General features: G+C 45.4%; 1 protein-coding gene across 1 annotated transcript in view; it reads left to right on the top strand.

Moving 5' to 3' along the window:
* Nucleotides 1-16,327: 16,327 nt before the first annotated feature.
* Nucleotides 16,328-22,627, top strand: part of COMMD9 (COMM domain containing 9) — a 31,661-nt gene continuing 25,361 nt past the window's right edge. Inside the window, exon 1 of the mRNA XM_047823722.1 lies at nucleotides 16,328-16,333. The gene's annotated coding sequence lies outside the window, so the exon portion shown is untranslated. The remainder of the gene's footprint in view (nucleotides 16,334-22,627) is intronic.

The raw sequence follows: 22,627 nt of genomic DNA, 5'->3' as shown, positions 1-22,627 counted from the left end.
CGGTTAAGCGGCTGACTTCGGCTCAGGTCATGATCTCATGGTCCGTGAGTTCGAGCCCCGCGTCGGGCTCTGTGCTGACAGCTCAGAGCGTGGAGCCTGCTTCAGAATCTGTCTCTTCCTCTCTCTCTGCCCCTCCCCCATTTGCGCTCTGTTTCTCTCTGCCTTTCAAAAATGAACAAATGTTAAAAAAAATTTTTTTTAAAGAAAAGTAATAAATGTATTAAATATAGTGCTTGACAGCTTTCAAAGGATTTGAAAATTTTGGCCCCATGCCCACTCCCTGGAGCAGATACCATCTCCACTCTATACATAAGAACATAAGATATGTGAAGGGGTTCTAGCTGGTAACTGAGCTGTCCCTGTCCTCCTAGTCTTTTAACTCCAAACTCTTTCTACTCCAACGAGCCGTAATCCCACAAATTACATGCTTTCACCTTGGGTTGTGTCCACACGGCCGCAGGTCAAAGCTTGAGAACCGAGTCACCACGAGGAAAAGTACCAACATAATAAATGCTTCTATTTAGGTTTTATTTTCACAGGCTACTGAGTCTATTTAACGCTGTTTCATATTCGCTTGCTGTGTTCGTGCACAGAATGGTGTTGGTTAATTTGGCTCCACTTGACTTGCAGAGTGGTAGATTTTACCACCCTTAGCTGTGGATAGCATAGTGGTTCAGAGTTCAGATTCTGAGGATACGGATCGGAATCCCCATTGCTATCTGGGGATGTTGGGCAAGTTGTAAAATGGGGATATAACAGCGCTGAACTCCGAAGGTTATTTGAGGATGAAGTGAAAAACATGCTCAGAACGGTGCCTGGTACACAGGACCCCCTTGATAGACGCTCGTGGTTAGTATCTGTATCGCAATCAACACTTTGATCTGATCGTTATTATTGATGGCCCAACCAAAATTTTACTTTGCACGAATATTAGCTTCAGAAGTACACCTTTCAATGGCAACACTGCGTTTGGGATCTGTTTATTCCCGTATGGTGAAAACCGTACATTCATTCATCTCCATGTATTTTTTATACGGCCCAAAGCCTGTCTGAAAATATTCTCTCATTCAGTCCTCCAACAACAAGAGGACTGGAATCCTTTTCACACTGGATAGATAAGGGATCGGAGACTCAGAAACTTAATTATTAAGTGTCGGAGTCAAAATGCAAGCAAGGTCTCCTGACTCCGGCAGTTAGTTCAGGAAGCTGCACTTTGTTGCTTTTTGGCTCCTAAATCACACAGCTGCTCTTTGTTTACAAAGCTCCCCCAACGCTCCAAGTTCCCTTGCTAGGTATGATGGCCCTTGTTTGATACTTCCCCGGCATCAGCGGCCTTCCTGTTATTAGAGAATTCACTTGCCCGCCTCTCAGTTTGGGCGGGACCAAGCCCACACCCAACTCCAGGTTGGATCTTGTCTAATAAAGATAGCTTGCCTTTGTCTCTTGGCCAGGTGATTGGATGAGGCACGGGCACGTGACCCCCGTTGTGGGCCAATGAGAGGTTATGAATCCCAGGTTTTCAGTGGCGACACTAGAAGAGGTTCCTTGTATTTCTGTGTTTAGTGCCGAAGGAGGGTTACAATTGCTTTAGTTATTTTGCTCTTACGAGGAGGGAGTGGGAAGCTACCAGGGAGTGGGAGTGGCCATGCATATAAGCAAAGGATGAAGTCAGCAGTAGTGAACGTAGAGCCAAGTAACGGAGAAAAATCCCAATCCTTGGTGACATCATCTAAGCTGCTAGAAAAAGCCTGAACTGAGGCCAGCATGCACTCTAGATTTTTCAGTTACGAGAGTCAAAACTTTCCTTTTATCACAGAAGGCTTCAAGTTGGGTTTTCAGTCACTTGCAAACAAGAGTTCTTGCTGATAGAATAGACCTCCCAATACAATTGACACAGAACCCTCAAAGAAAAGGAAAGTTTCAGGCTGGGCTAGTTCTATAATTTTGACATAGGATATATATTCTTCACATTGCTGGCTCCCACTTCTAAATTTCCTTTATAACTTATATGGCACCTATTCGAAAGTTAATAACCCATTTTATTTCCCATCAGGAAGGGGAAAAAAGTGGTGGGTATGAAGTGCCTCTATTATAAGAAAGGAAGGAAGGGAGGGAGAGAGAGAGAGGAAAGAAAGAAACAAAGAAACAAAGAAAGAAAGAAAAAGACAATAAAGAAAAAATAAAAAGAGAAAGAGAAAAAGAGAAATCATTGCTACATGACTTGGACTATTAGGACCTTCTAATTAAAAAAATGGGAAAATTTAAGAAGACCACCTCTCAAGGCCAACCTCCCACGAGCACCTTCTTTTGTTATATTTGAGTCTCTGACATTTGCTACCAAATCTCTGTCTTTTCCTTTCATCTCCCTTCCCTCCCTTCTATCCTATGATTCACCCCATCTTAATTCCTTTTCACTTTTCCGGATACCCGGGACATCTCCCTGGCCACACTGCATGGTCGTTCAGCTTCCATTTCACTGTAGCACTTCACCTCACCCCTGAAATCCTGCCCCGTCGCAGACTTCCTGCCCTCAGGGTACACAGTGATTCAGAGTTCCACGCATCCATGACCATCCTTTTCAGGTGTGTTGAAAATGAATCCAAATGAATACCAACTGGTTGGGTTTCATGGATTCATCAAATCTCAGGATTAAAAGAAATTAGCTAGCTAGTCCAGTGGTTCTAACTGGTGTGTATTGATCAGCTATGTGAAGTATTACAAGCAATGGAATGTAAATAGCACCAAGGGGCACCTGGGTGGTTCAGTTGGTTAAGCAACTGACTTTGCCTCAGGCCGTGATCTCACAGTTTGTGAGTTGGAGCCTCGCATCGGGCTCTGTGCTGACAGCTCAGAGCCAGAAGCCTGCTTTGGATTCTGTGTTTCCCTCTCGCTCCACCCCTTCCCTGGTCACACAATGTCTCTCTCTTTCTCCAAAATAAATAAACATTAAAAAAAAATTTTTTTAAAATAGTACCAACTAATTAAGTTCTTGAACTTAAGACAGTAAAACAAAGATTGATAGATAGCATTGTATTAAAATCAGAGGCTCTGTCAGAAAACATCTGTAAAGGCTGAAGTTCTCCGATCCAGACTGTAGAAAGAACCCCTACAAACCAGTAAGAAAACGTGGCATTCAAACAGGCGCTTCAAAAAATGGGATATTCATATGACAAATAAGTAGATGCCATGTGCACAAACTCATGACTTCCTTGGAAGACGCCAGTGAAAACCACCAGAAACCAGAATGATAAACAATTGGAGCTCTTATAACAAGGTTCACGGAACTGTGAAGAGGCATAGCCATTTTGGAAAACTACTTAACGTCTACTAAGCAATTTCATATCTACCAAAGCTGAGCACATGCAACCTATGACTCAGCATTTCCGCCCCATGGGGGTATCAGGGAACTAATCAAATACCGCTGAACACAGACCCAGCTTCTGGGGAGTCATATTCTCAAGTCTGTATGAGAGGGGGACCTGGGCGACTCAGTCAGTTAAGCGTCCTGCTCTTGATTTTTGGCTCAGGTCGTGATCTCATGGCTCATGACATGGACCCCCCGAGTAGGGTTCTGTGCTGACATTAGGGAGCCTGCCTGGGATTTTCTCTCTTCCTCTATCTCTCCTCCTTCCCCGTTCACGCTCTCTCTCCCTCTCCCTCTCAAAATAAATAAATAAAGTAAAAAATAATAATAATAAAGTCTGTATGAGAGGTGGAAGAAAATTCCCCAAAGCCAAACGACTCTTGAGGCTTCCCTAAGTTGCCCGTAAAATACGGTGTTCAGATATACTACATCGGCTATTTAGTGTGTGCTAAGCACTTTACAAAACACAGTTCATTTAATCCTCATAACTTTATGAGACGGGTTCTATCATCCCAGTTTTACAGATGGGCTCTGAGGGGTAAAAATAAACCAAGGTCACACAGCTAAATCAGGACAGGGTTGAAACCTGATCCCGGTAAGTTCCCACACTCTTACCCATTCTGCACCACCTTTCTAGCCAATTGCTTACATTAGGATAGGCAAGCCCTATAAAGGAAGGGAAAAGAAAACAGGTTTTGAAGTTTCCCCCAGCCCCAATTTCCCACACCCCTATTTCATCCATCAACCCAGATGCTAGCCTGCCTCAAGGAAGTGGTGGTTTTGATACTCTTCTCCAGTTTCCCATTCAGAACCTTGGCCTAGACCAGGACTCCATGAACTACAGCCTATGGGCTAAATCCAGCCCGTCACCTGTTTCTTTAAATAAAGTTTTATTAAGGGGAAGCTGGGTGACTCAGTTGGGGTTAAGTGTCTGACTTCGTCTCAGATCATGATCTCACATTCATAAGATTGAGCCCCACATCAGACTTTGTGCTGACAGCTCAGAGCCTAGAGCCTGTTTCAGATTCTGTGTCTCCCTCTCTCTGCCCCTCCCCCACTCATGCTCTGTCTCTTTCTTTCTCAAAAAATTAACATTAAAAACAAACAAACAAATAAATAAATAAATAAATAGTTTTCTTGAAACATAACCAGATCTGTTAGTTTTTCAATATACTATGGCTGCTTTTGCACTACAATGGCAGAGTTGCATCATTGCCAACACAGACCATATGACCCTCAGTGCCTACAGTATTTATTATGTGGGTCTTCACAGAAAAAGTTTACTGTCCCCTGGCCTAGCCTAATAAACTTTCCTTGCAGCCAAACCCCTATAAGAACGAGGATGAGGTTGCATTCACCATTCAACAAGCTTCCTGGTCACCCAGGTCCTATCCCAAAGGACAGCCATCTGGATGCTCTGCGTTCAGAAGAATTCCGAGGGGTCCCAAAGTTGCTTTCTGCTCCAAACTCATCCTCTTCCTCTGGTAGCTAATCCCGGAAGGACTTGTCTGGGAGCAAGGTAACCACAGTCATCTGTGTGAACTGCATTTATGTCTAATTACCCCACGGCGTAATATTGATTTTGCATATCCTTTACAACATCACATTAAGTTTGTTGCAAGCCTTATTTGATCCCAACACTAAACTCTGCTCATGCATATTCCATCTAGTGGCTCGTGGAATATGACCAATTGCTCACAGTTTACACAAAATCAAAGGGAACACCGGTCAGAACTACTGAGCTATTAGCTCGTACCCCAAATTAATTCTTAATGTGTAGCCGATGAAAGGAAACTACTACAAAGCTAACAGACCGGAAAGAATTTGAGATCTCCAAAATGAAATATCAAGAGAGACCCATTAGTAAGTTTATGAATTGCGTAGTGATTTAAAATTTCTAAAGCCAAAGCTATCTGCTTGAATTAATCAATTTCTGTCTTGACTAAAGCATTCAGTTAAATAGCACTGGGATTTCCTGAATACATCTGAACTTTGCAAATTTGAATTTTATGCCAGGGAAGGAGACAGATATATCTCCCTATCCTAGAAGTTCAAATCAAGGCGTAAACTTTTAATAGTAATAGCTACAGTTTTCTAAACTTTTAAATTGACGAGGCTCTATTTTTACATGCATTATCTCATTTAATGCTCCCAACAGCCATATAAATAGGTACTATTATTATCCCCATTTTACAGTGGAGGAAAGTAATGTGCAGAGTGATGAAGTAGCCTGCAAAATTTCCGAGCGTCATCTGGTTAGACCCACGTGTTTATTCTTTTATGTCCCGTCGTGCCTTATACACATCTCATAAAAAGTTATGGATACCCATCTTTTGCTGGGAGAAATCCCACTTAGGTTTTGTGAGAGATGAGGCTATTATTTATTCCAAAAGCATAGATTGCACGACTATGAACCACCAGGCACTGTTCTGTGTTTTGCAGGCATGATTTCACTTTGTTCACAACAGCCCCTGAAGCCCCATCGTTACCTTCATTTTGCAGATGAGTCACCTGGGCCTCAGAGAAGTTGAGTAACTTACCCACCATCACGGAGTTAGTAAATAACAGAGCAGGAGGGACTCAACATGGGTCTGGGCATTGGGAGGTGTGCAAGGTGCTTTGATGCGCCATCTTGATACGTCAAATGAGTCAAGTTGGCGATGTTGGGCCATCGTGTATCTGAGAGGGTGTGTGCTGACGCTGGGGCAGGGCCAAACAGCTCTGCTTCCTACAAAGAGTCAGGAACTTAAAGTTCCCCAGAGGCAGAGAGAGGAGAACAACACTGGAGGCTGGTGTGGGGAAAAGGGCACCGACGGAAATCACCAAAGTGTAGCCAAGCGGGGACTTTAGAGGGAAGAAATCCTAAAGGAGACGTGAAAGTTGCTCACGGTGGTGTGTGTGCGCAAGTGTGTGCGTGTCTGTGCACCACGATATCCCTCCCCTCAGCCCCTCCTCACCTCACCAGAATACTGTCAGTAAAGTCCACCTTGCTCACTGATGTGTAAGGAGGTTCTTCTGGGGTAACTTAGTGAGGTGCCAAGATCAGGACTATTGCAAGGCCAAAACAGAGACTGCTCCTGCGGACGCAAAAGCCCAAGCCCAAGGGGCCCAGTGACATCCATCGTAAGTCATTTACGGGGAGATTATTTCTGCCTTCTTGCCAACCACACGGTTCAACCGAATTAAGTACTCTTTAGTGCCAAGTACTAAACAGGAAAAGAAAAAAAAAAAAAAGACTCATCACAGAGTGTTTGAGACCAAACTTCTCTATCACTTACTATGAAACAGGCACTTGACCCACGTTAAGTCATTTACCCTCACCGCAACCCCACGGAGTAGCTGCTATTATGATTGCCATTTTACAGAAGAGAAATTGAGGCACAGAGGAATCAAGTGATTGAGTCAAAACCACTCAACTGCTAGTAGGCAGCACAGCTGGGACTTGAACTCAGGCAGACCCATTTCCGAGCCCATGATCTGGACCACTGCACGGAACCACCTTGGGCACGCTGCCTGGAGTGTAGTGCACAGAGGAGAATGGCAGGAATCGCGGGGCCCTACCCTGCAATCTCTAGTTGCTGAGTTGGCCAGAGTGTCCATACTCTATCTAGTATTCTTCCTCGAGGTACGTTTCATTGGCATTGTAGGTAAGGTCAATGGCGCTTCGCTGCTGCTGGGCCCCTATTTTGACGTGTTTGGATTCTTCATACAGGAAAGGCACTGGGGATGAGGTGAAGCTGACAAGCCAGATGTCTGGTCCCCAGGCTCTGCTCTGCTCTGCTCTGAGCACAGCTTTCTCTGCCTGATCACGTCCAAGGGGCAGGCTTGTCTGTTATCGGCTCACCTGCTGCTTCAAAAAGAGACTGTATTTGGCAACACAACAAAGCAAAGCTTGCCTCTGACCAGAACATGGGGACCAGGACAAAACTAGCCGTGAAGTATGAAACACTTTTAAAACCTGAAACACACTTAACTCTTTGAACCTTGGACATTGCTGTGGCTTAAAACTTCTTTCACAAGGCAGGGTAAAAACATAACAAAATTAATCGAGGGATCCCTCCAGCAGCACGGCTAACACCTTCTTCTTGCCCCAACTAAGACCCGATCATCACAACCAGAGCTCCAAATAAATTTCTCACCTAGGATGTAGTCCGGTCCATCACTCCTTTCCAGGAGACAGAAAAAAGGCTGAGAACTGAGGACCCGGTGCAGTTGGGAAATGGGAGGAGGGAAGAGGGTTCTCCTATTAGAGGAGCCATTAACTTTTAGAGTCATTTCCACAATAACATTGAGCCATTTACTTGGCAATTATACAGGGAATAAACATTGATAGGGTGCTCTGTGAGCACAGCTGCATGTCAACATCTGGCGTCACCTCTGGCATCCTAGAGGGCACATCTGCCAGCAGGTAGCTCTTCTGGAGAGCCCCACACCGGGCCCTCCGACTCTGGAGAGGACAAGCGGCTGCTTGTAGGGAAGCATCAGCCAGCGAGGTCGGGGAGGGGCGCGCTGCCCCCGCAAGAAAGTGTAGACTCTGTTCAGTCTTACGTGCAGAGTCAGGACCTGTGCTACTTCCCGCAAAATAAGTGACTAAACTGGCAGAAATAAACACCAGAAGCTCTTGAGCACCGATAATGTGCCAGGTGCCATCCCATGCACTCTGTGTGTGAGTCTTCGTAACAGGGAGGTGGGGGCGCGTACTTTTCTTGTTTTACAAGCGAGGTAGGGATGGATTAGACACTCGAGCCCACACATCTACCTAGTGGCAGAGCCGAGAACACAGTTTTATTCTGACCGCTGGATCCCATGCTCTTCACCATCACCCTGCACTGCCTCCCAAGTGGGTGGCAACAAAGTGCTGTGCCAACAGATTATTCAGGGTCCTGGCGAGCTCAGACCCTCGCAGCTGTATTTCTGAGCACCTACTCAGCGTAAAGCCTAGCCAGTGAACTGAGATGTGGGGAGCACACCCCCGGCCCGGTCTCAACAGGGGCAGACTGTAACTCTCCACCTTCATGAAAAGTACGCCCCCCGTTCTCCCTCTTTCTCTTGTACCTCCTCGTATTTTCCCACTCACCACTCTTTCCTTCTCCCTTTGCCGAAGTCATGACAAGAGACAGCCAGGTGACTTACGAGGAGGGGCAAAACAACTGTTTTAATCCATCCGTCTAAGTCCTCCCCTTCTGAGTCATTTTCTAGGTCTCCAGCCATATGCAGATAATAATGTACATGTTTTCCCAAAATGGTGTTCAGCGAAAAGTCTGCCTCCCACCCAGACCCCTACCTGCCCCGTGCCCATCGCCCAAGCTCAACCTACTAGGATTTTCTCGTGATTCCTTCCAAACTTTACGTATACATAGGACACTGCACACTTATGTTACCCTCCCTCATTTCCTGCCATTTTTTTGAGTTCTTCCCTGTGACTACTCAGAGCATATTCGTTCCCTTTTTTAGCCGCATAGTACTCCATTTTATGGTTCTACTGTGTTTATTTACCCTTTCACCTGTTAATGGACATCCAGATCATCTCCAGCCTTTTGGTATTCATAAGTTGGTGCTTTGACTCCTTGTGTCTACACTTCCACTGGTTAGAACTCAGTGAGGAGGGAGGTTGATGGGTTTCCCCAAATTCCAACACTGTCCACCACTGCGATCTATCAGAGCAAGGAAGTAAAACACACTCAGCGAAAGCCCCACTGTAAGAAGACCTTTCTCTGCCAGGAGAAACTGCCATGTCTATCTTTCCCCAAATATTCCATTTCTCTTTAGCCCAGAGAGAACGTGACATCTTGAATGAGGTGATCTATACAGGGGTTTGTTTTTTTTTTCAATATATGAAATTTATTGTCAAATTGGTTTCCATACAGCACCCAGTGCTCATCCCAAAAGGTGCCCTCCTCAATACCCATCACCCACCCTCTCCTCCCTCCCACCCTCCATCAACCCTCAGTTTATTCTCAGTTTTTAAGAGTCTCTTATGCTTTGGCTCTCTCCCACTCCAACCTCTTTTTTTTTTTTCCTTCCCCTCCTCCATGGGTTTTTGTTAAGTTTCTCAGGATCCACATAAGAGTGAAACCATATGGTATCTGTCTTTCTCTGTATGGCTTATTTCACTTAGCATCACACTCTCCAGTTCCATCCACGTTGCTACAAAGGGCCATATTTCGTTCTTTCTCATTGCCATATAGTACTCCATTGTGTATATAAACCACAATTTCTTTATCCATTCGTCAGTTGATGGACATTTAGGTTCTTTCCATAATTTGGCTATTGTTGAGAGTGCTGCTATGAACATTGGGGTACAAGTGCCCCTATGCATCAGTACTCCTGTATCCTTTGGGTAAATTCCTAGCAGTGCTATTGCTGGGTCATAGGGTAGGTCTATTTTTAATTTTCTGAGGAACCTCCACACTGCTTTCCAGAGTGGCTGCACCAATTTGCATTCTACAGGGGGTGTTTTTTAAAACGATAATTTCTAGGGGTTCATTGAGGTAATATAAAATTCAACCGAGCCTAGCCTACCAACTCAAGAGAAGGCCAGGTAGGGAGGCCCTTGCCTCTCTGACTGGGCCCATCAGGGGCTAAGCAATTGTCCTGTCCCCTAAGACATTCGCTTCCCCAGCCCTCCCCCATCCGAGTCAGACATGCATGCCTGCAGCTGTGAACATGCCATGTCAGTGCTAGATTTGTCACCAAGGAATATGTGTTTCTTCTCCTATTCCTTTAAGGCTTTTGCTAAAAACAGCTGTGGCAAGCAGCCACCCCTTGGAATGAGACTAGCACTAAAACATGAGAACGAGGACAATCTGGGTGCTCTTTGATTTGTCCTACCATCCTTGCCGCGCCACATTCTCAAGCTGTCTTCCCGCGCCACCCCCTCCCCCCCCCCCCCCCCCGCAAGCCTGTTATTGATATTGTTGGTGTCCTCCCCACATTCTCTTGGGTGGTAACATTTCAGGGCGCGCTGTTCTGGTTTGCAGTGCCCCAGCATCTGCATCCTTTTACCTAAGGGCTTTCTCCAGCTACCAGAGTTCATCTTGCACATGTGCAAGGTAGGCTGGAAGGGCTCAGTAGTTAACCCCACCACCACGACTGCCGGGCGGCCTTCAACCAACAACTGACCAAAGCTGGTATAAATAAGTAACCCAGCTCCCTTGCCACTCAGGCGGGATAAGTCTAAGGATTGCATTGTATCCCGTTTTCCAGTGTCCCCCAGCAGGGATTAGGCTCATTGTGGTAACTTGCTTGATAATGTGACATTTACTGGCCTTCCCTTGCTTGTCTCACTTCCTCACTCCCTGCTTGTGCTTCCTTCATTTTCTACATGAACTATGGGCACTGAAATCCTTGTTTCAAGGTCTTCTTGGTACCAGAAGTTCTTCTAAGAAGCAGTGTCTCTGGAAATTGCATCACAGATGGGAACAAGGACCAGCTGCTGGTGTCAGGTGAGGTCTGTTAGCATCACAAGAACTAAGACTGTGGGTAGTCTTAGAATTGGGTTGGGACACAGGGGAAGAAGAATGCAATAAGATTGGCAGTATACAGGAGATCAACCGTAATTATTGAGCCCTTTGGATGGCTCAGCTGGTTGAGCATCCAACTCTCGATCTCAGCTCAGGTCTTGATCTCAGGGTGGTGAGTTCAAGCCCTGTGTTGGGCTCCACATTGGGTATTAAGCCTTTTTTTTTTTAAAGGGAGGGGTGGTGATTATAAGGACTGTGGGGTTGCTTGGTTGCTTAGAGGTTAAGTGCAGCAGGAACACTGAAAGAGAATGAGACGCTAAAATCATCCAGCTATCAGCTCAAGTTACGGTGTAAAAGCCAGAAAACCCTCATTAAAGCCCTTAAAAAGAGCTCTCCTGTAGCCAGACAGCAGATGTGCTCAAAACCAAGCACAGGATCTGACTGTGTGAACAGCAAACTTGCAAAGCATGTGGAATTCATAGCCCCGGCAAGTCTCCAATGCTCAAGTCAAGGTCCTGATAGGGCAGGGGTACTGGAATTGACCATGTGTTTCAGGTATGGATTTGCCTTTCCTGGCTGCAGTGCCTCAGCTAGCTCTACTGTCTGAGGGCTCACAGAATGTCTGATTTATTGTCATGGATCTGCAGGACATTGCCTTGCCAAAAGACTCATTTTATAGCAAAGAATGTATCATAAGAACCATGGGATCTACTGGTTCCACTTCATACCACATCACCCAGAAGCTGTTCGCCTAATGTACGATTAGAATGACTTCGTAAAAATGCAGGTAAGATGTGACTCAGGAGATGACCCTTTGCGGAGCGAGGCGCTTTAAGATGTAGCGTATACTTTTTTTTTTTTAATTTTTTTTTCATTGTTTATTTTTATTTTTGGGACAGAGAGAGACAGAGCATGAATGGGGGAGGGGCAGAAAGAGAGGGAGACACAGAATCAGAAACAGGCTCCAGGCTCTGAGCCATCAGCCCAGAGCCTGACACGGGGCTCGAACTCACGAACTGTGAGATCGTGACCTGAGCTGAAGTCGGACGCTCAACCGACTGCGCCACCCAGGCGCCCCAAGATGTAGCGTATACTTTTAACCATTGGTCACCATATGGTGCTGTGTCTCCAATCCCTTGGGCTACATGGGTTTGGATACCAAGGAGTTGAAGTAGAAGTAGCTTCTCTCACCATCATTCCCAGTGACCCACTTAGAGAATTTATACTTCTCATTCTCCCAACTTCAGGATATGCTAGGTCCTGGTGCAAGGGGAAGAGAATGTTTCTACCCGGGACACAATAAAAGGCACACTAAACCAAAACTATAGCTGATGCCTGGCCATTTGGGGTACGTAACTGCTAGTAAGCCAGCGTGCAAAGAACGCAGTCAAAGCTGTCTAGCAAAGCTGTCAATCTCAATTATTATAAGGAACCTAGTGAAGGGAGGGAGAAGTATGTCCAGAACTCAGAGAGGGAAGGCACCCTGTGGTGCTTCCATGTGTAGTGATAACTGTGAATGGGCAACTGCAGTAACCACAGCTTGTCAAAGACACAATAATCCAAGGCTCAGATCCTTCAAGGATGGAGGTCTGGATTGCCTTAATGTACAAGCAACTTTGAGCAACAGAAGTGCCAGTGGGGATGAAGGGAATGAGAATAGAGTAGAAGGGCAAGAGTGGATGATGATGATTTGTGGCCACAGGAACACCTGTAGCAGTGAGGACCTCAGTTCCCTTAGCATGGGAATTTGTCCCACAGATTTTCTGTTTTTAGTCTTTTAGTTTACTTTAAAGGAAGTATGACTGGCCATCATCTTGAAGAATCAGTGACAGAACAGAAAGAACTTGAACGATGACAGGGGTAGATCTGAATGGCACAAGGGGTGGACTGTAGCCGGCAAGCTTGTGTGCAAGCCTTAGCATTTAGATGCATCTCTTTACCTAAGGACATTTTCTGGCCACCAGGGTGCACTCTCCTCATGCATATGGCTGGAAAAGTCAGGAAATTAGTGCCCTGGGAGCAATTCTTACCCAGCAACCAAGGAAGTTGGTGTGTAAATGCCCCGGCTCCCTTTCCTCTTGGGTGGAATAACTGTAAGATGTGTGTTCCATGGGTTTCCTAGTGGGATTTGTCTTCAGTCACCCACACAGTAGTTTGAATGACAACAAACCCATTACTTGTTGCTTTCCCTTGCTCACTTCAATTCCCTTCTCTTGTAATAGTGCTCCCTTCACCTTGCAAGTAAACTACTTGCATGTGAATCCTTGTCTCAGGGTCTGCCTCTGGGGGACCCAAACTAGGACACTGTACTCCATACTCATCTCATACTCCTGAGAATGAATCTGAGGAACTGATTTCTTATTAAAATGTGAATGACTGATAGGGCCCAGGGAAGTGAGTTTAAAAGAAGAAATATCCTTAAGGCAGTGGTTCTGAAGCAACAGGCTGGACACACAGAAGCCCTTGACAGGTGTGCTGACAAATTACGATCTAAGGGTAAGATCTATTTTTGTAATAACCAATTTCACTTATTACACTGTCAGACAGGCTTGTAAGCTGAACATGTCCTTGGATACAGAGTAACATGGGGCACAATTTGCAGCATGTGAGAATAAAGAAGCCCAGCATTATATGGAGCCACAGGATGAACGTGTGTTCCTCTGAGAGGACACAACAGATTTCCAGGTCAGGTTGACTTTGCTCAAATAGCGACACGGGGTTGAAAAACAGCCATGTGACTAGAGGGATAACCACAGGTGATTGCATAGACACTGAGTCACTGCAGCAGTGACTATGTTGTAATTATGGTTGATTTGTTGAGGGTGGTTGAGTCTTTTCATCCCTTCAAGCTTCAAAGTGTGTCAAAACACACATACACACACACAAATCTTTCATTTTGGCTTTCAGATTACAGTCAGTGGGAGAAATCTGGGAGGAAGAGACAGCAGGGAAACCTTTTGGGAGACTGGAATCATGTGCCATCACCACCACCATCACCACTACCACCGCCATGGATGTTTGTAGAGTGGTTTCACTATATAAGTTGTTTTCAAACTGGGTTGTGGGGAATCCTAAGGGCTCTGAGAACCCAGCAGGTTCTGCCGACAATGAAAAACTTGGTGCCAAATAATAAATATTTAAAAACAGTTATTAGTTTTGTATATTGATTTTGTTAGAAAAAATTCACCCACTAGAAGTACAATTTGAAAACCATAGATGTGCATGATCATTTTATTCTTATAACCACCCCCAGCTTGCAGGTGAGGACAGCGAGGGATTCAATGACTTGCCCAAAGTCATGGGCTACACATGAGCTGAACTGTGGTGCAGAACCACACAATGTCGAGCACTCTTTCCTCTACATTCTACTATATTTGAACACTGATGATGAAACACGTGGTTTAGCAATTTCTTGGCCATGAAGTTATTTTGTTGAGAAGGGGTCAGAGAACAGTTTATAAAAGTTCTTAGAATTTGGGCTGTTCCAAGAAGCTTACTCCAATATCTCCAGCTCATTCTCTCCCTGAGCTATATCCAACACATGCTATTCCAGGAGGTGCTTTGATGGGACATGTTCTCACAGCCTGTCCTACGTGTGTGCCACACCCTCCAGACCCTTCGGGCAGCATTCAGAAATACCCCTTGTAGCAGTCAGCTCAGCTGCAGCACGGCTCCGGAATAAAGGCGTGTGGCTTATGAAAACAAGCATTAATTTTTCCTGCACACAGGTCTGCAGGTTGGCTAGGGTGACTCTGCTTCAGTTTGAGTTTGGGTCTGCTCCATGTGGCTCATCGTTGGAGGCCAGAGAGAAGGGGCAGTGGCTATCCAAAGTGTGCTCTTCTCATGGTAGTTACACAAGGGAAGCCGAGCAGTGCACACGCTATTTAAAGCCTCTGCGAGAGTCACATCCATTCATCTTCCACTGGCTAAAACGTGTCAATGACCAAGCCCAAAGTCAGTGGGACAGGAAATATACTGTGTCCTAAGCTGCAAGGGAAGTGAATGAAGAATTGCTGACTAATACTCCAATCTATCACATTAGCTAAAAATCTGATTCCCATGAAGGGAGGCCAAGTACCTCTTCCCAAAACCCTCTAAATCCACAAACTGACACAGTCCTATTGATGAAGTCAGTCCCAGAAGCTGCCAAGAGGAGACCTTTCCTGAGAGCCCCAATGGGAATGTGAAGTGACAGTGTCCCAGGCTAGAGATCCCCAAGATGGAAATTACCTAGTTGCCTCTGGGATACTTAAAAAACCCACTACTTCACTCCCAGCGATCTGCCCTAAATCAAACTTCCAAGTCTCCCATCATAGAGGATGGGACCCTCAGGCAGAGAGAAGGGGAAGATGTGGATGATTTATAAGCTTCAGCTTTAAAAAACCAATTTCTAGCCATGGAAGCATTGGCCAGCATGCAGAGCAGTGCGGTAACTAGAAACAGACACTCTCGACTTCGACAACGTAAGTCTCTCCGCATGTTGGATACTGTTGGGTCCTCCACCGAACTCTTCAACATCCACTTACCCTTTTCCCTTCCAAACACACTCCTAATTTTGCTCAGGGGCCTCCCTTCCTCAAGGAACAATGACCCACCCAACACAAACTCCAGGGGATAGGCCAAATTGGTCAAGAGGTAATTCCATTCCCTTTGGCCGTACTTGGCTCAGGGACAGATAAGTGACCTAGGGTCAGCTTATGAGACAGATTGTTCCTGTGGGAAAAGTTTGCTGGAAGGAGTGGGGATGGGCTTCTGGAAAAAGTTACTTCACTCTAAGAAGAAAGCCCCAAAAAGAAACTGACTCTCTCTCTCTCTCTCTCTCTCTCTCTCTGAACCCTGCTCTGTCTAGATATTCCTCCTACTGCCCTATTTCTCCCTGAAGATGAAAACAACAGGAAGATGGCAGAAAGAGAGTTGGAAATGACAGGTGTCCTAAGGACATCACCAGACTACTGAACCTGCCTCCCCTGAAGGTTGCCTTAACTGCATCCTTACTTTTATTATTTTTTTTTAATTTTTTTTAGTTAAAAACAAATTTTAACTTAAGCCTTTATTTAGCTATTTATTTTTCTGTCTATACAAGTTCAAATAAATTAAAAAGGCAAACTTACTTCTAAATGAGGTAATAAAAGATCCAGGTGTGTGACTCACTGAACTCACTACTAAAGGCATCTTTCCCCATGTCTACCATTTACTAGCAGTGCATTTGGGCAATCGCTTCATTTCTCCAACTCCTTTTTTTGCAACGGTCCCGATGCCATAGGATCTTTGTGAGGGTTCAATGACAAGGCATATGAGGTATTTGCAAACTTTGGTGTCCAGTGTCTGGTAAGGGTGCAAATGACCCACAGGTATGTTTTTTTTTTGGTACCATCAACCGAGAAAGCGCAGGCCTGGGCTAATCACTGCCATTTCTATGCTTCCCTGTGTTACTGTCCTCTGGCTGTTGCAACAAAACCTTCCCAATGGGAAGGAGCTGTGTCTTTTTAGGGTGGATGAGTATAAGGTCTCCCATCTTAACCACTAAAGCCTGCAAAGGGCAAAATCTGATGCTGAAAGGGAGATAGAACATACTTTTACTTTAAAAATGTTTTATAATTATGACCTGTTCCGGATTTGTAAATTAAAAAATATTTTTTGCGGAGCCTGGTGGCTCAGTCAGTTAAACGTCCAACTCTTGATTTGGGCTCAGACCATGATCTCATGGTTCTTGGGTTTGAGCCCTGCATTGGGCTCCACGCTGAGCGTGGAGACTGCTTAAGATAATCTCTCTCTCTCCTTTTGCCTCTCTTTGCCACTCGCACTCTGTCTCTCTAAAATTATATATATATATATATATACAATAAAAAATATTTTGGGGGGCTCCTGCCTGGCTCAGTTGGTAGACCATGCAAGTCTTGATCCTGGGGTTGTGGGTTCGAGCCCCACATTGAGTGTAGAGATTACTTAAAAATAAAAACTCAACACAAATATTTATTCGTGTATAATTAACACACAGCGTTATATTTTACAGGTGTACAATATAATGATTCCACAATTCTGTACATTTCTCAGTGCTCATCATGGTAAGTGTACTCTTAATACCCTTTATTTATTTCACACATCCCCATATCCACTGTCCCTCTGGCAACCACCAATTTGTCCTATGTATTTAAGAGTCTGGGTTTTTTGCCTGTTTTTAATATTTACTTGTTCATTTGTTTTCTTTCTTAACTTCCACATGAGTGAAATCATATGCTATTTGTCTTTTTCTGATTGATTTATTTCACTTAGCATTATATATCCCCTTAGGTCCATCCATGAAAAGATCACAAATCATCAGGTAAATGCAAATTAAAACCACCGTGAGATCTCACTTAACGCCTGTCAGAATGGCTAAAATAAAAAACACAAGAAACAACAAGTGTTGGTGAGGATGTGGAGAAAGGGGGACACTCAGGCACTATTGGTGGGATTGCGAACTGGTGCAGCCACTGTGGAAAACAGTCTGGAGGTTCCTCAAAAACTTAAAAAAAGAATTAACATATGACTCAGAATTCCACTACTCGGTATTTACCCAAAGAAAACAAAAACACTAGTTCGAAAGAATATACGTGCCCCTATGTTCATTGCAGCATTATTTACAATAGCCAAGATGTGGAAACAACCCTTGTGGCCATCTGTAGACGAGGGGATAAAGAAGATGTGGGATATAAATCAGTGGAATATTACTCAGCCATGAAAAGAAGGAAATCATGCCGTTTTCATGTTCTGTTTTTGAAAATATGAGAAAATTCAGACAAACAATATGGGAAAAGAAAAGAAAATCCACACATGATCCCAACACCTGAAGAAAACCAGAGTTAAAACTGATATGTATTCTTCCAGCCCTTCCGCCCCCCCCCCCCCGCCCCACCTCCGGTGGTGGCTTCTTTGAAAAGAAGAAGAAAAGAGAAAAACAGGCACTCGCACACTGCTTCTGAGAGTGGACGGGTGAAGACAGCTTTGAAGAGGGCAACTTTGCAATCTTGGAAAACTAAAAAATTAAAATTAAAAAAATGCTCAACAGTTCTGTTTCTGGGAACCCATTCTCCAGAAGCAACAACAGAAGGGCGGACCCTTAGAGCTTCTGGATGCCAGGTACTGTTCTACGCATCCTTATGCCGTCTCATTTCATCCTTACAACCTACAAGGGAGGTATTATTATTGTCATTATTTTTAAATAACAGCTCTATTGAGATACAATTCATATGCCATACAATTTACCCACTTAAAATGTATTGTTCAGGGATGCCTGAGTGGCTCAGTCTGTTAAGCGTCTGATTTAGGCCTAGGTCACAATCTCGCCATTCCCGAGTTTGAGCCCCGCCTCGGCTCTGTGCTGACCGCTCAGAGCCTGGAGCCTGTTTCAGATTCTGTGTCTCCCTCTCTCTCTCTCTGCCCCTCCCCCACTCATGCGCATGCGCTCTCTCTTTTTCTCTCTCTCTCTCTCTGTCTCTCAAAAATAAACATAAAATAAAACGTACAGTTTAATACTTTTTAGCATATTCACAGAGTTGTGCAACCATTATTATAATTTTAGAACATTTTCATCACTCCAAAAAGAAACCCTGTACCTGTTAGGAGTCATTCTCCATTGCTTCAACCCCTCAGCCCCCTGGCAACCATCAGACTACTTTCTGTCTCTGTACATCTGCCTCTTCTGGACATTTCCTATCAGTGAAATATACAATGTGCTCTTTTGTAACTGGCTTCCTTCAGTTAGCATGCTTTCAAGACTCGCTCATGTTGCATTTCATGTCTTTTTAATGACAAATAACGTTCAATGCATAGATATATCACATCTTGTCTATCCATTCATCCGTTAGTGGGAATTTGGGTTGTTTCTACCTTTTGGCTGCTATGAATATTTGCATGCAATTGTTTGGGTCCTAAGGTGTAATTGTCTGCTTTACCTTCTCGGGAGCTGCCAAACTTTTTCCCAAAGTGGTTGCACCATTTTACGTTCCCATCCGCAGTACACAAAGGTTCCAATTTCTTCCTATCTTCTCCAGTCAACCACTCGCTATTATCTGTCTTTTTGATTATAGACATCCTAGCGGGAGTGAAATGGCACCTCTCTGTGGTTTGCATTTCCTTCTTGAACAGAGGGAGGCACTGTTATTACCTTCGGTTTATACATGAAGAAACGGAGGCACAGAGAGGTTCATTAACTTGCCCGTGGTTACACAGTATGTGTGCAGACTCTCATGTCTACAACAGCATATGCAGAAGAAAGTTTGCTGCAGCCCTATTGGCAAAAAATATTAGAACAACCCGTGTGCCTATCTGCAAAGGATTATCCTGCAGAAGACCATTAAATAGCTATCAAAGATGAGGCAGGTCCACTTAGGCTAACATGGAATGGGCTTCAAGGCACACTGTTGGTGAAGAAGCCACTCACAGAATCACGTGCACAACATGAACTCAGGGCACAGGTGAGACACAGACGTAGACAGGAAGCCTGCACCCAAAGCCCCTCACAGTGTTCCCTGGAACGTAAGCTCCCGGGAGAGCAGGGATTTTTTTCATTTTGTGCGCTGCTGTATTGCCAACAGCTAGAACTGGACGTACACACAGCAGCAGCCAAGTAAATATTTACTGTCAAATGAGCAATTCCCCGGGAGAGAGACATGGGGGGCAGTATCTACAGAAGTGCTCATGTTTTACTCTGCAGACCCGTGTTCTCTAGGCATGAATTCATGCGGTAGTCGTGTCATTTTTGATGTACACATATAAAATAACCTTGAATTCTTGGGGCCTTTTGCAAGGGAAAACAACAAGGCCCCCAGAGATTGGCATGAAATCGAAAGTGGCCTCAGTGGCTTTCCAGATGCCATGAGGCCCCTCCCAGGCCATGATGCCCTTCACTTGGAGTGGGTACCATTCCCTGCCAGCTGAGCTCCGTCTCTGGGGTTGATGACCTGGACAGGGGACAGGCCCATACTGGCCCTGCTGGGTACCCCCACCCTGATCGATTAGCCACTCTTGCAACTAACAGGAATCCAATGGCAAGATGACAATGGTGAATCTTGTTTTCATGCCTGAGAAGATCTTAAAAATCAATAAGCATTAGAAGGACACGGCCAAGTGTTTTTCTTTTTATTGTTTTTCAATATTTGTTTAATTTGTCGTCCCGGCTGAGCCCTGTGAAGGGGGCCCAAGGATCAGGGGCTCCTGGTGAAACAGCACAGGCATCCACCTTGTGTCATTCGCAGCCAACGCTGTGCTGGGTGGGCTAGGAGGCACTTAGGAAAGCTACCAGGGGCTGTGGCCTAACTGTGCCAGGAAACTTAGGGTCCGGGAATGACCTACAGATTACAGCAGTTGCAGGTGACAAAATTAGCAGAGGCCAGGACAAGAGAAATGTGAGTCGGATGGCCAGTAGGCTGCCCCTCGCAGATGGAGGTGATCTTACGGATCTGCTAACCCTCTCCGTGTGCTGGGAAGAGGATAGCTCCACACCCTCTGACCAGGTCCCCGGTGTCATGCCAAAGTGGGGCAGGTTCTCGGTGGGGTGTGGGCTGGACGCCATCTTTGACTTCCCCTGCACACAACCGTTTGATCACCAAGTCCTGTCGACCTCGCTCCCGAATAGCTCTGTCCTGTCCATTTCCTCCATCTCCACGGTTACTCTATCAGTGCAAGTCACCTTCGCCACTCGTCCGGGCTTGGGCAACTGCCTCCTAAGTGGTCTCCCTGCCTCGGGTCCTGCTCTCCTCCAACTCTTTCTCTGCAGAGAACAGCCTGGCCCTGAGAGGTGGGGTGGCCTAGTGGGTTGAAAGCATGCTCTGGAGCCAGGCTGCCTGGGTTCCCATCCTGGATCTTCCATATTTGTGACCTTCAGCAGCTACTTCGCTGCTCTGGGCCTCAGTTTGTCTTAATCTGTAAGATAGAGGTGCTGATTTCTAGGTGCCTGGAAGTCAGTGAGGATTAAGTGAACTAAGACGGGTGAAGTGCTTCCAACAATGGCTGCCAGACCCAACAGCTCAATACACAGTAGCGTCACCTCTCTGAAATGCACCCCCTGCTTACGCTAATGTCAGCTCAAAGTCCAAACTTACGCACACACACCTCATGACACCCCTTCTCACCTCTTGGTAACTCCTTGACTCACATTCTACAGTCACATTGAATGTCTTTTTTTGTTGTTCATCTAACAAAACCGGCTACCAAGCATTCACACATGCTGCCTCTTACATTCTCCCCAAAGTGCTTCCCTATCCCCCTGTCCATCAACCGTTCCATCTCTCCACTCTTAGATGCTATTTTCTTTGGGAAGCTTTTCTCACCCATCCAATTCCAATTAGGGGCCCTCTTTTGTGTTCCCCCAGCACCCTTACTCCCCATCAACACACTTGCTACTTTGTATTTTTAAATTTTTATTTTGAAAGTTTCCACACGAAAAAACCAAAAGCCAAGGAAAGAATCATGTATCACAGTACCATGAACTCTCACACACTCACAACAACTGGTAACATTTTACCATATTTTCTCTCTCTTTGTTTGTGTCCTTATTTTATTTCCAAGTAAATTATGGACATCTTGAACTTTCACCCCTAAACAATTCAACTTGCACCTCCAAAAAAGGAAGAAAGCTGAGAAGTATTCTCCCACCTAAAATACAACGCCATAATCACACTTTTAGAAATGAATCATTCTCTGATGTCGCCAAATGCTTGGCCAGTACCCAAATTTCCCCAGCCCTCCCCCAATTGCCTTTTACAGTCTTTCTGCTACATTACATTTGAATTGTTCCTTCACTTGGGCTGTGAGCTCTGAGAGGAATGGAATGTGTCCCCTCTGCTTCCCTCTCCCCAGCTCTCAGCTCATGGCCCCGAGTACCTATTTGTTGAAAGAAAGAACAACTTCCATGCTCTACTTCCTCCTGCTAAAAAGCGTCTTCAGCCAGCTCCAATCCCAGCCCAGCTGCCCTCTTCACACACACACACACACACACACACACACACACCTTGGTAATGAATGGCAAGTGGGCCAACTCAGAAACCAGAGGAACATTCCAGATGCCAGGGCTTTGGTCCAGCTCTTCGTCCTCCCTTGCCCAATTCCCTAGATCTTGACACCTCTGATGCTCCAGTGTGCCCCCATCCTGCCCCCATCAGAGCCCTCTCTCTAAAAGGCAACCTCTTTCAAGTCTCCCTCTCTACTTAAAGCCCTGCTGTGTCCCCACCTGGGTCCAGCTTCCCTGTCCAGCCTCAAGTAATAATCTGGCAGCTCCCATCTTCTTCCTTTGCCCTGGCCTGATTCCTGCACCCTCTACCCTTGATGCCTGATAATTCAAAACCAAGTGCAGGTCTCCAGTCACATCACGCTTTTCCAAGCCTGCCTTCCCTCAACCGGAAACATTCTCCTTCCAGTGCCTCACCTTCCTCTGAGAACCCAAACAGAATCTCAGACCTCACTTTTTCCAGGGCCCATTCAACGACCCGTGCCTTCCTGGAAGAGTGCCCACAAAAAAACCTTAAGCGTAATAAGTGTTCGCTAAATGATTGCTGAGCAGATAAAAAAAAAATATTGTTCCCTCTTTCTTTCCTGGTCTAAGTCAGCTGCAGCCCTGGCACATCCCCGTCCAGTCCCCGGGGCCCCAGACTCTCATATGACTTCACTCATATGAGGACTTTACGATACAAAATAGATGAACATAAGGGAAGGGAAGCAAAAATAAAAACAGGGAGGGGGACAAAACAGAAGAGGCTCATAAATATGGAGAACAAACTGAGGGTTGCTGGAGGGGGTGTGGGAGGGGGGATGGGCTAAAAGG

The sequence above is a fragment of the Prionailurus viverrinus genome, chromosome D1, assembly GCF_022837055.1.
Source record: "Prionailurus viverrinus isolate Anna chromosome D1, UM_Priviv_1.0, whole genome shotgun sequence".
Classification (NCBI taxonomy): Eukaryota; Metazoa; Chordata; class Mammalia; order Carnivora; family Felidae; genus Prionailurus; species Prionailurus viverrinus.
This window is presented reverse-complemented; position numbering and strand designations above follow the sequence as displayed.